General features: G+C 43.9%; 1 non-coding gene across 1 annotated transcript; it reads left to right on the top strand.

Annotated features, from left to right (window-relative positions):
- Positions 1-2345: 2345 nt before the first annotated feature.
- trnaf-gaa (transfer RNA phenylalanine (anticodon GAA)) lies at positions 2346-2418 on the top strand. The gene has a single exon. It is a non-coding gene; the product is annotated as a tRNA-Phe (tRNA).
- The last annotated feature ends 10404 nt before the right edge of the window (positions 2419-12822 follow it).

The following is a 12822-nucleotide window of genomic DNA, read 5'->3' as shown; positions in this document are numbered from 1 at the left end:
TCAGAGTAATCCACAAACCTTGCTGAGAGCAGAATGATGTAGGAACTATTTCATTTTCCAAAGTGTCACTGTGCAGAAGGAAGGGTGTCCTCATGGATGCGAGTCTTGTGACAGCCCCAGATGAAAGTGTTCATGGCATCGTCCTCGGCTGAGCTGTAGTGTCGGTTAACCTAGGTCAGCTCAGGTAAGCATCTCGTTTAGAAGCAGATGCATGCTCCCTTCTGTGCAGTGATAGAAAGAAAGCCGCTCCTACAACTCATTGATCTGTGGATTATCTTGGGTAACTGGGTCATGACATCTGGAGAGATCTATTTAAATGTATTTTTTGGGCAATTTGACCACCACCACTAAAGAACAATCAAGCCCCATTATACACTTGGCAACTAACAACAAATCAAAACAAGAAAAAAATGGGATGACACATGGTCATTTCGTTACTCTTACATTGTGAGTAATAGATCATTTAAGTAGAACATTTTGTCACAGAGATGTAGCTGCAGCTGTATTTCTACAGTCTTAACTAGGTTCTTTTCTTCCTGCTCAGTGTAAAGACCTCCTCCATCTCTTTTCCTCTAGACCGTGTTGACAATTTCTCCTGGCATTCTGCTCCTGTTTGCAATTCCAGTCTCTCTGATCCCTAACTTTAGAAGCTTCGTCCCAGATACTTATTTATTGTTGACTAACGAACCCTCGCTGTGACATGACAACTGTGTTAATCACAAGTGATAATGAAGATGATACCTGTTAGTCAGGTAAGCATCTGTTGAGGCAGCTCTATCAGTCAAGATTTTGACATTTTGTATTTTATCAAACCAGAACTAATCTGTGTGCTAATGTGGCCTGTGTATGTGTGTTTGTATGTGTGTTTGTCTGCTTTATGTGAGGCAACAAACCAGGCAACACCATGGATTCCTCCATTCTACTTTATAATCTCACTAGCTCCCTCCTTTTTCATTCCCTCATTTCCTCCCATGGTTCTCCTTCTCTTTATTCTGTCGGTCGGCATCTCTCTCATATCTTATCAACACTCAGGCCTTCCAGAACAAAAGCGAGGAACAGCTGCAGTGTCTGGGAAGGAAGGAAAGTCACCTTGGGGGATGACAGAGGAACAAAAACGTGAGAGAGGAGAAAGAGAGAGATAGAAAGGGCGAGTGAGAGAAAGAGAATTGAGGGGAGATTAGGGAGAGGAGAAAGAGGAGAAGGAAGGCATAGAAGCTGGCATCGGGACATATGACTAATAAAGGGACAGCACTGCATCACTGCAGTCCCATAAAAAAGGGAAAAACCAAGTGCAGGATGATAAGATTAGTGAGCATTACTGTTTTCTACCACTGCTGGCCCAGTACAGTCATGCAATACTGCCTCTGCCTGCCCATCAACTGTGAAAATGTTTTGGGTGTCATCCAAAAAGCACACAAGATGGTCAACAAGTAAGTATTTATAGTCTCATTGATCTTTTGTGATTTATGGGACAACATTCAACCACTGAGTCTGACTTCAGAAACACATGGGAATAAAGAACAAAAGAATGGCAAAGCTTTAGGGATTACTTCCCAGTTTTTGCAGAGGCCATTTTTTCCATTAATATCTTTAAAGTAAATCCAAATGTTTTGACATTGAGTTCAATAACTGACTTGTATCTTTTGCTGCATGTCATCCTTCTTATCTATTCCCCCACAGTTGTCTCTTAAACTATGTTTTCACAACAGATAGACAAATGCATTCGATGCCTAAGCATGAGATGCCATTTCACGAGTATGTAGCTAGATAGATAGATTGCAACTATGATTGAAAGCATCCTATGCAAGATGAAACCAAAAAGCGAGACATTAGGAAAAAGAAAAAACGCTCTTATGATGATACGCATTTTAACAAGCATAGTTTACCAATAATATAATACTATTTTTAAGTTGGGGGAATTGTACTACAAATCAATCTACAATCAACTATTTTCCAATCTCTTATCAATGATAGTAGATCGGTATGGTCAACAACGGCGCCATCTTGTGTTGAAACCATAAACTATATAATGCTATTTTTAAGTTGGGTGAATTGTACTACAAATCAATCTACACTCAACTATTTTCCAATCTCTTATCATTGATAGTAGATTGGTATGGTCAACAACGGGGCCATCTTGCGTTGAAACCATAGACTGTACATGAAGGTTCAAATACAAGACGATGTAAACTAAACACGGCTAAATGTATGTTTGTTTCTTCACTTTTATTCTATTTGTGATGCTGCTTTGTTGCGTCTATTCAATTTCATAGAAAAAGAAGTGTGTAAATCTCTGTGGTAACCACATTTATATAAAGTATCTAGACCACGGTGCTCAAACGTGCGCCGAAATAGCTCAGTTGGGAGAGCGTTAGACTGAAGATCTAAAGGTCCCTGGTTCGATCCCGGGTTTCGGCAGCATCTACATTTTTCGAATTTCAATTAAGGAAACAATGTTCCTTGCTGTACAAAACTTTACTAGAACTGCGACATACTTATCAGAAATATATCCGTGAATTACTAATAATACATCTTCAGATTGCGTAAACATCAGAAAGTACTGTATTTATCCCAAACTGGGACATTTTTTGATTGCAGTAGCGACATACAAAAAGAAGAAGCATAACAAATTACAAATAATTAGAACTAAAAATAAAAATGAATGCAACTTGTAGTGGCAGTAGCTCAATCTGTACGGGCTCGGCTTTGTAACTGCCTCAAGGGCACTGGTGAGCCCTCTTTGATCTGGCACCATTCCATGCATGGGTGTATTTGTACTGTTCAGTATGTGTATTAAAAAAAAGATATATAAACAGAGTGGAAAACTGAATATCATGATGATGATCACTAAAGGGGTCTGTTAACCTCACACATGTACTTAAATAATCAACAATACATTGTCACTTACCTCCTCATTTAAATATGTAGGTATGTTGTCAACTGCTTCTTGTGTTCAGTGCATAACAGCAGGCCAGAAACTAGAACCAAAAAGCATTTATGCTTACCAAACAGGGAAGCTCTTTAGCTAGGCTACATGTGCTTACTACTTGGGGCATATGGGATCCCGCTCCCTGCATATTTGACTGGGCGTACAGAAGGGGCATATGGGATCCCGCTCCCTGCATATTTGACTGGGCGTACAGAAGGTGCATATGGGATCCCACTCCCTGCATACTAGGGGCTTGGTCTGGGAATTGGGAAATTCATAGTGTTGAGTTTTGAAAACAGTAGAAAAAGCCCAATGTACACATATTTGAGATTTGAAGCTGTCTTAGCAGAACTATAAAGACATGATGAGAATGCAACTTCAAAACATTTTTATTTAAAAACATGGTAAAAGCTTTGAAAAGTACACATTTAACAATAACACATTCAACAACAACAACAACAACAATAACAGCCAGCTACTAAAAAAACTATTTCTTCCCCCCATGCAGGGCCTTCCGGACTGCCACCGCACGCAGTCGGTGTGCGCGGATCCTCTCAATGGTTAAGTTGGAGGACCCCATCTTGGTTTTTCTCCTCATCTTTAGCGGGGAGATGTTCAGAGGGGGACAGTATCACCCTCAGAGTTGATGATTTCTGTTGGGAAACAAAATTAAAAAGAACTGTTTAAATCAGCTTGTTACGTTGGGATTAACACATCGTCATATTGTGCTAGACATGTTGACTACCTTCGATGTAGCAACTCTGCTCCTGGTACGATGTGGGCCTTTTGGGTTTTGGGCGGTCTCCTTTCCCTCCACCTTCTCCTCCTTTCTCTCCTCGCTGCTCTCCTCCATTGCCTCATCCTCGCTCTCCTCCTTTGCCTCATCCTCGCTCTCCTCCTTTGCTTCCTCCTCTCTGTCCTCCTCCTGTTAGCATTTGAAGGACAAAATACTTTTAATAAAGGCAAATATATCGCATAGATTTTCAAACACTGGACTATTAATGAGTAATTATTAGTGCTGTCAAAGTTAACGTGTTCATTTTGGCGATTAATTTTAAACATTTAATGCATTCAAAAATTTTAACGCAATTAACGTGGTTTTGTTTACTTCCGGTGGCGGCTGACCCATAACCTTTGGTCATGTGCGCGGGCAAACCGCACAAACATCTATCGTAACTCAAGGAGAGTCTATGGTGGAAAGATGGATAAGGACGGACTTTTAAGGGGAAAGTTTCATTTTAAAAAGTTGCCCGACGGCTCGTTGGACAAAACCAAGGCAATTTGCACAGTTTGCAAAGCCGAATTTAATTTCCACAGAAGTAACACGTCTTTAGCGTATAAACTCAAAGCAAAACACCCTGCTGAAATTACCTCCATGGGACCTCGCCAGTCTACACTACAGGAGTGTGGCACTCGTGGGCGAATAACGAAACCTGTAAGTGAAAAGTTAACCAATTCCTTGGTTACTTGGATAGTTAAAAACTGCCGCCCAGTTAGCACAGTAGAGGATGATGGACTGAGAGAAGTAATTTGTGTTGCATCAGGAGATACCTCTTATAATTTACCCTTGAGAGGAACCATCGTGTCAAGAATACACACGTTGTATGAGGATGAGAGGGCAAAGCGGACTAACATGCTTGAGCAAGCAAAGCACATTGCTGTCACAGGTGACCACTGGACGTCTGTCAACAACGATCATTATTTGGGCGTCACAGCGCATTTCATTGATCAAGACTGGACTCTGCAGTCGTTTGCACTTACTGTGAGTAAAACCGAGGAGCGACATTATGCCGAGGCATGTGCTAACCATTTTCTGGATGTTGCAAACGAATGGGAAATCAAGGAAAAGTTGACCACACTGCACTGACAGCGCTCGTAACTTGGTAGCTGCCGCGAGGCTACTTCCATTTGCACCTTAAGCCAATAAAATGGTCTTTGAATTTCAATATACTTTCTCTGTGTTTATTCTACATTAATTTGATGATTGATTTTACATAAATAAATATTCATTATAAGCTTCAGTCTTAAGTAGAAAAATGCAATTAATTTATTGATAGATTAATCGCGATTAATTACAGAAATGTGTGCTATTAGTCTAGGCCTACATCGTTTGTTCAGATCTTTTTCAAAAGAGATTTTAAAAACATTTCCACTGTCATTTATTAAATAAAAAGCTTTTCACTTTAAAAAAAAGCATTAAACAAGTTTATTTTATCAATAAATGATGTTGTGGGCTTATTTGGAACACACATGGGCTTAAATGGTACCACGGTACCAATTAAGCCCATGCCAGACTTTTGACTTTTTCCTTAACATTTGTTAATTATGTATTTTGAAATGTACATAAACTAAATAGTAAATCTTCAAATGAGAGGTAAATCTTGCCATATAACAAATTGTTTCAATTACAAATTATGTCTATATCTAGGAAAAATAGCTAAACTTAGATTTTGGTGGGCTTAATGGGTACTCTTACCCTAATTACCGTAATTTCTGGACTATTAAGCGCACCTGAATATAAGCCCCGCACCCACTGAATTAAAAAAAAAAAATGTATTTTGTACATAAATAAGCCGCACATGTCTATAAGCCGCTGTTGCCTACCGGTACATTAAAACAAATTAACTTTACACAGGCTTTAACGAAACACAGCTTGTAACAAAAATAAATAGGCTTTAACGAAACACAGCTTGTAACAAAAATAAAAAAAATAGTAGCCTACCAAGAAAGTCATTGGTCACTATCTTCCTCCTCCTGTGCACTGAAACCACTGAAGTCATCTCCTTCGGTGTCGGAGTTGAATAGCCTCAGAATTGCTTCATCCGATGTTGGATCGTCTTCATTGTCGCTCTCGTCACTTTCATCCGTAGGCAAATTCCCCGCTGAGCTCATGCTGCCCTCTTCAACACGCAGCAGTCCAGCCTTTCGAAACCCGTTCATGATAGTGGATTTTTTGATAATGCTTGTCATCCAAGCCTCCCACTGAACACGGAGCGCCACCTTAAATGCACAATTTATACTGATGTCGAGTGGCTGCAAATACTTTGTTGTGCCCCCAGGAATCACAGCTGGAATTGAGTTTGTCCTCTTGATGGCTTCTTTCACAGAATCTGTTATGTGGGCCCTCATGCTGTCCAACACGAGCAAAGCCTTGTTCTTGTGAAAGAATCCTCCCGGTCGCTTTCCGTAACACTCCGTATGCCATTTATGCATTAGGCCTTCCGTCATCCATTCATGCATTAGGCCTTCCGTCATCCATCCTTTCTTGTTGACTTTCACAACAATTCCTCTCGATAATTTTTCTTTTGGCATCGTCATGCGTTTAAAAATCAACATCGGTGGAAGCTTTTCTCCCGATGCCGTGCAGCTCAGAACACAGGTGAAGTGCGTTTTTTCATGCCCAGTTGTTTTCAGCGTGACTGATGATTCGCTTCAACTTGAAAGCTGCATCATATGCATTTCTCCGTGTCTTTGCCATGATGAGGGTGACAAAATGACTACCGTGTAATCAGAATGATGGGAAGTTTGAGCACGCTCGATTTACGTCACATTATGTGACGGTGCTCAGTTTTTTGTGTATTTTTTTTCAAAATCCCATTTTGGCGGCATGAAGCTTGTGAAAGCGGGAAAAATCCATAAATTAGCCGCGTCATTGTATAAGCCGCGAGGTTCAAAGCGTGGGAAAAAATTAGCAGCTTAAAGTCCAGAAATTACGGTAGTTAATTTTTTTTAATCGATTGACAGCCCCATGACTTCTTGTCTTTTAATTACCTTGACTGAAGAGGGGTGCGCTTCCGCGTCTTCTTCCCAGCCAGCTCCTCCTGAGCCTGCTCAAAAAGGAGCCGAGTCTGGCGGGCCTGCGCCAGGTTCAGGTCCAAAGCATAGAATTTCTCAGTCGTTGAGGTGTCGCATAAAACGTGCCACTGACTGCCTTTCCTGGCTGTCCTCCCCATGTGGTCTCTTGCCTGAAGCAGACAAAGGCAGAAAAGACAGACAAATACACAAGAGCACAATGCAAAGTTAAGGTGAGGTAGTAAGCACAAGTAGATGTAGTACACGGTATTACATTTGTGAAAATTCACTTACAAAGGTGGACACGGCAGTCCAGAGGCTGGTGAAACTGACCATCCCCGGGAGGCCCATCTCGGCCCAGGCCAGCTGCAAATGTTTGGTCAGGTTTTTCGTTGGCCGGGGCATGGTGTTGAAAAACACATGTCGACTGGCTGCCCAACCCTGCCTTGAGCTTGAGTAGGCTGAGCAGCCAGCCGTACTTCTTTTTGCTCAGCTGCAGCTTGGCCTGGCCGAAGGACTCGTTGGTGTTGTGGTCTTCGATCTATTCAGAATCAGAATCACAATTAGCTTCACACATACAACGAGTATGCCTTGAATATACTTTGAATTGAACAAATGGGAGAAATTGGGTGCTTACTTTCACAAGGAAATCACCTTCCTTCGGGCAGTGCTCTGCCTGCCTGACCTGGCTGTCTGTCATGTTGAGAAACACCCCAAGACGGTGACCATACAGCGAGGCCAGGTAGGCAGTGACATAGCCAAAGACCTTCCACTGCCCCAGCGAGGTGTGATTGGCTGCTAGTCGGGCTGCAATGACCAGAGAAAAAAAGTCATTATTAGTCATTGTTATTACTAAGTCATAATTCATGCATTTATTCGAATTGCTACATCACCCTGTCAATTATAAACAGATGTATTACAACTTACCAAAGAGCTTGGGGATGGCCAGCTCCGCCAGTTTCCGGCACTGACGAAGGTCCTCTTTTGTGTGCAGTCGAGCCTCCTTGGTGCCCTTCACCCTGATCTGGTGCAGGACAACAGGACGTGTCCAGGCCTTAATAGAGGCATTTGCTCCCTGATGACCTGCACCAGATCCCTCTGGCTGAGGCGGGAGGACATGGGGGGGGTCTCTTTCAGGAAGACAACAAACGGCTGCACGTTTTTTAAATAATGCAGGGTCGTGGTCAGGGCCATCCCACTTCCCTTGAGTGTCCTCAACCACCTACAACACAAAGACACGAGCACAAAGATAATCATTATAGATGAATATACAAATGAGAGACAAATCCAGCTAAAAGGGAAAAAAATGAAGTCACGTACCCCCTGAGCCTGTCCAAGCTGCGCAGGAACATGAGCTTCGACAAGTCCAGCTGGCCGTTGCTCATTAAGGCTATGAAGTGCCTTATCCTGTGCAGCTTGGACAGGGTGTTATTGCGCAACTTTGGGGATGGGTCAGGGCCCTCCGACAGATTCCTGTAGTCCTCAAGGAGAATGTCTGTGAACAGATATGGACACAATCTGTTACTAGATAACTAACACATGTGCACAAACACCAGACTGCACTCTAATCGTGGCATTTATTGTTTTATTGAGCATTATTCTATCAATGAGAACTTACTGAGGACGGGGACGTGGTCGGGAAAGGCCTTCATGCTGAACGACGGGCGAGGTGACCCCCGTGGAGGGGAGATCCAACCCGGAGAGGAGGGTTCCAAGGGAGCTGGGAGACAAGCAGAAGCAGAGGGGGAGGAGGGAGCAGAGTAGGGAGCCGAGAAGGATGGTGCATGATGAGGAGGAGAACGAAGTAAGAGGACCAGCTTGCAGACCAGGGGTGCCAAAAATGCTCGCCTTTCTCCTCATTGCTGCCAATTTCCTCCCAAGGTCCTTGTAGCGCTTTTGCATCTTTCTATTGCAGTCCTGAGCGAGCTCAAGCGCATCTGTCAGGCCTACAATAGTGGCCTTCAGACTCTCAATCTTGGTGGCGCAACCAGTGGACGTACAGGCTGAGCCTCCGTCCTCCTCCTCCTGTCGGCCCTCGCCGTCCTTCAGCCCTTCAAAGTGATGTCATGTTATATATTTATTGTCAGTACTTGATGTTATTACTTTGTTAACATTGTCAAAGCCATGCACACTCTGCATAACACAATACCTCCTTCCTCCTGGGAATCCTCCAGGTCCACGCGGGAGACCATGGGGATGGCCAGGTTGGTAGTCCTCAACTTGGCCGACCTCGCTATGAAGACACGCCTTTTCAGGCTACGCAGCACCGCAGCCCTCTCCTTTCGCGACAGCTCTGTGTGGGTGTGGATGTGCCGGTCCAGTCGGCATGTATGCTGCAAGCACCCAGGCACAGGGCACGGCTCCTTTCTGATATCCACCCTGCCGTTTGCCAGCAACAGCAGGGGGGCCTTCTCCTCCTTGTTATGCACTCTGTGCTTGCAGCGTAGGTGCTGGCTCAGGGCAATAATGTCCTTGCCACACATTGGGCATCCAGTGGAAGGCATTCTTAATGTATAAAGAAATAGAGAAAAGAGGGCATTTAATACAGAACGGTTTCACTGGTATTAAATGGCCGCTATATGGTCTTACATCATCACACATGAATACAATTCAATACAAATATTAAGAAATGTCCAAACTGACCAAATTTATTTATTAATTTATATTGCAGATACTGCTCAAAACTACATAGTGTGAAAAACACAACTCTTTTCTTTGAGCTTCTTTTTTTATTTTTCAGCGTCTATGTCAGTCCCTTTTACTTTTACACTTTCAAGTAATTTCTATAATAATATAAAAAGAGACTTCTCATCTAAATTTAACAGGATGTATTTAACACAAATCATAGGATAATTTTAAAATGGACTGTACTAGCTCGCTGTGCCGGCTGTTCCCTGAGCTAACTCGCTGTGCTAGCTCGCTTTGCTAGCTTACTGTGCTCGGAGGGATTTCAAGGGATATATATATATGCACAGGACGAATCCATTTAAATTCCACTGAGCTTTAAAGTTTAGTAAAAGTCCTAAAGTAATGACTTACCTCTCGAAGTATTTTTCAACGGTTGGAGACCCAAAATCTTGACCTTTACCGTCGAAGTTTCCAGCATCAATGACTTTTTTTTTCACAGCACACACAAAAAAAATCAGTTTTCCAACTCACCTTTGCACTGAAGTATATACAATCACATCACCCAACCGATAATATCCAGGTGTTGGCGTAATGGTTAATGCCTTGGGAGTCGAAGGTCGCAGGTTCGAATCACCCTCTTGGGTACTGACTTTGTATTTTGTTAATTGTCACACTAAATCAAGGCAGAATTTAAGGTCATATCATTTCAATTGCGACTGGAAAGTCGTTGGGGGATAGAAATTTTTCTGCGTATTGTTGTTTTGTTTAGTTATATTAGTTGAATATGAACAAAGTAAGACAATGACGATGGATGAGTGGTGTGTTGCTCTTGCCTGCAAACTGCAAGGCCACTTGTTGAGTCCCCGTTGTGACAAAGATATTTTTGCAAAACGCTCCTATAAACCTAATGAAACTCCCCTTGATCTGAGGATATAGTGCTTGAAACGGGGCCTGGTTGATTTTAGCTGATATCTCCACGTTTAAGTGGAGTTGTGGGAAAAATTACACATGAAATCACAACAGCAGATCAAGCTCTCGACCCCCTCCTGTGAGGGGAAAAGGGGGATATTTTAACACATGACCTTTGACCTTAGTGGGAAAAGAGGGGCAAACAGGGGTGAAACTAGGTCCCCTCTGGAACAACGTGTGTGAATTTGGTGTTTTTATCTCATCAACAAGTAACCCAAATGAACCTTCGAAATGTCCCCCATTAAATACACAGCGAGTGGGATGATTTGTCCCGCTGCCAATACCATACATACAGTAACTGGACGCGCCATGGCGACCCGGTCGAAGGTCACAGGGGCCCAAAAATGTTGCAGGCGGCCCCCACTCAAGTCCATCTACAGTCCCTCAAAGGCGTTTAGCACCCCGCAGAAATTCGTCCCCGTCGCCCAAAACCGACAAAGGGTGTCAGGTCCTTTGCTTCTGAGAGGATCTTGGAGCAAAGTTTGCCATCTGAGTGAAGTTTTTTTTCTGGCTGGGCTACGATTTCCATATTTAACATTCCTGATGGGGGCTCTAGTTAGAGGCCCCTGGGCGAAAAAAAATCACTCCAGCCCCTTCTAGGGCCAGGCGCCAGGTCTGTAGGTGTCTTGTATGTCCCCATTAATTTCCCCAGGCCCTAAAATGAATGGGACATATGGCAAGTGGGATGGGGGATTTATGGCCTGTTTGTTTACGGTACAGTAAAACCAAGACATCAGTGTTCATCTACTCGCTGAGACGATTCCAGTGAGGCCTGACTTGAGTTTCTAGCCCCAGGGCAAGTGGACCCGAGTGCCCCATCCACGCATCTTATTTTGCCCAGGGCATAGTGCTCCGTCCTGGGCATGACATTCTGGAATTCCCCTGGTTGCTTTTTGGCTGATATCTCCACTTTTAAGTGGAGTTGGGGGACAAATGACAGATCAAGCCGGATCCAGTGATACCACTCTCGACCCCCTACCGTGAGGGGGAGGTTGCCGTGTGGGGTACTTCGTGATGGGGGAGTAAAAAAGCCTTAACGGAGCGCATTGTTCTGTTTTAAGGGGACACCTTTGACTTCAAGGTCATCTGAGGGGTCAAACGGTATGTACTCTTTCAGGCCATTCCATTGACACCAATGCTCAAAGACCAACGACCTTCCTGTGGGCTGTGAGATGCGAATTGGCTTGTGTTTTGGCGGCCATTTTGATTTTGGCCTGCTTGCTTTTTGGCTGATATCCAGTGGTTAATTTGAGCCGGATCCTGCCGGAACAGGATCCGGCACCTCTTCATTTTGGCCACCCTGTGTTCCGGCACCTATTTGGGCAGATCCGGTACCTCTCACAAAAAATTAAAATAAAAAAATGGTTAAAATGAAATAAAATATACAGATATTAATTTACAGAAACAAATCCCAAGAATTTCATGTCGTTTATTAAGATTAAGATTTGAAAGAGTCGGAGATCTGTGTTGACGCACTGAAAAGCTGGACCAACGGACAAACGCGTTCACTTTTGAAATTCGCCACATGAGGAGCACTTCGCAGAGAGGAAGAAACTAATTAAATGCAAGCATGTCAAAAAGACAGTTACATTTACTGTCTTTCTTCAAAAAGAAGGAAGAGGTAATAGACACTTCAAAACGAGTCAGAAAAGCCTCCACAAGCAGCGACGAGGGCAGCTGCAGCGGTCATGTTGATGGTCAAAACCAGGAGGAGGTTAGCGCCGCAACAGCTAGCCAGCTAGCTAACCGACAGCTAGCCAAGCCCGGGCAGGAGGCTGGCACCGTGTCAGCAGCGGGTCAGGTTCACCGCCAGCCGGAGCAGGAGCCAGCTACCGTCGGCCAGGTGGACCACCAACAGCAACCGGTGGGCTACCCTGGCATCAACTAGCCCGGTACAACAGCTGGAGCAGGCAAGTGGAACCGCGACATCAGGCTTACAGCAGGAAGAGTCAGTAGGAGAGGAGAGCGTAGAGGAGTGTGGGACGTCCAGCGACAGGTCAGGGATGGGATGCACAACTGCTTGGACAGAAGCTCAGCTAAAAGTGAAGCAGACTTACTATCCCTGGCTTTTTAGGGGAAAATCAGGTTTGGGTTGCACAACGTGTAAGGCGGTGGGGACTTTGGGGGCAGAGAAGACGTCGGGGATGAAACTGGCAAAAGAGTGGGTTTTATGCACAGTAACCTCATCTGCTTCAGATATTATAAAACAGCAACGCGCACTTAGAAAAAAGGTATTTGAACATGCCCGTACCAAGGCTCACCTAGCAGCAGCAAACATTCTCGAAAAGGCAAAAGTGGACACTTTAGGACAATCTATAATTAATAGTCAGTCTGAACAGATGGCCACTACAGCTCGCGTATTTCGCACGGCGTACAAGCAGGCTAAACGCCACCGTCCCGCATATGGCTTCGAACAGGAGATTGATTGCCAAGAATTAAATGGACTCGATATGGGGAGAATTTTACATTCCAATGTTGCATGTGGAAACATACAGAAACATATT

The sequence above is a fragment of the Eleginops maclovinus genome, chromosome 20 (assembly GCF_036324505.1).
Source record: "Eleginops maclovinus isolate JMC-PN-2008 ecotype Puerto Natales chromosome 20, JC_Emac_rtc_rv5, whole genome shotgun sequence".
NCBI lineage: Eukaryota > Metazoa > Chordata > Actinopteri > Perciformes > Eleginopidae > Eleginops > Eleginops maclovinus.
The sequence above is the reverse complement of the archived record's forward strand: the minus strand, read 5'-3'. Positions and strand labels throughout refer to the sequence as shown.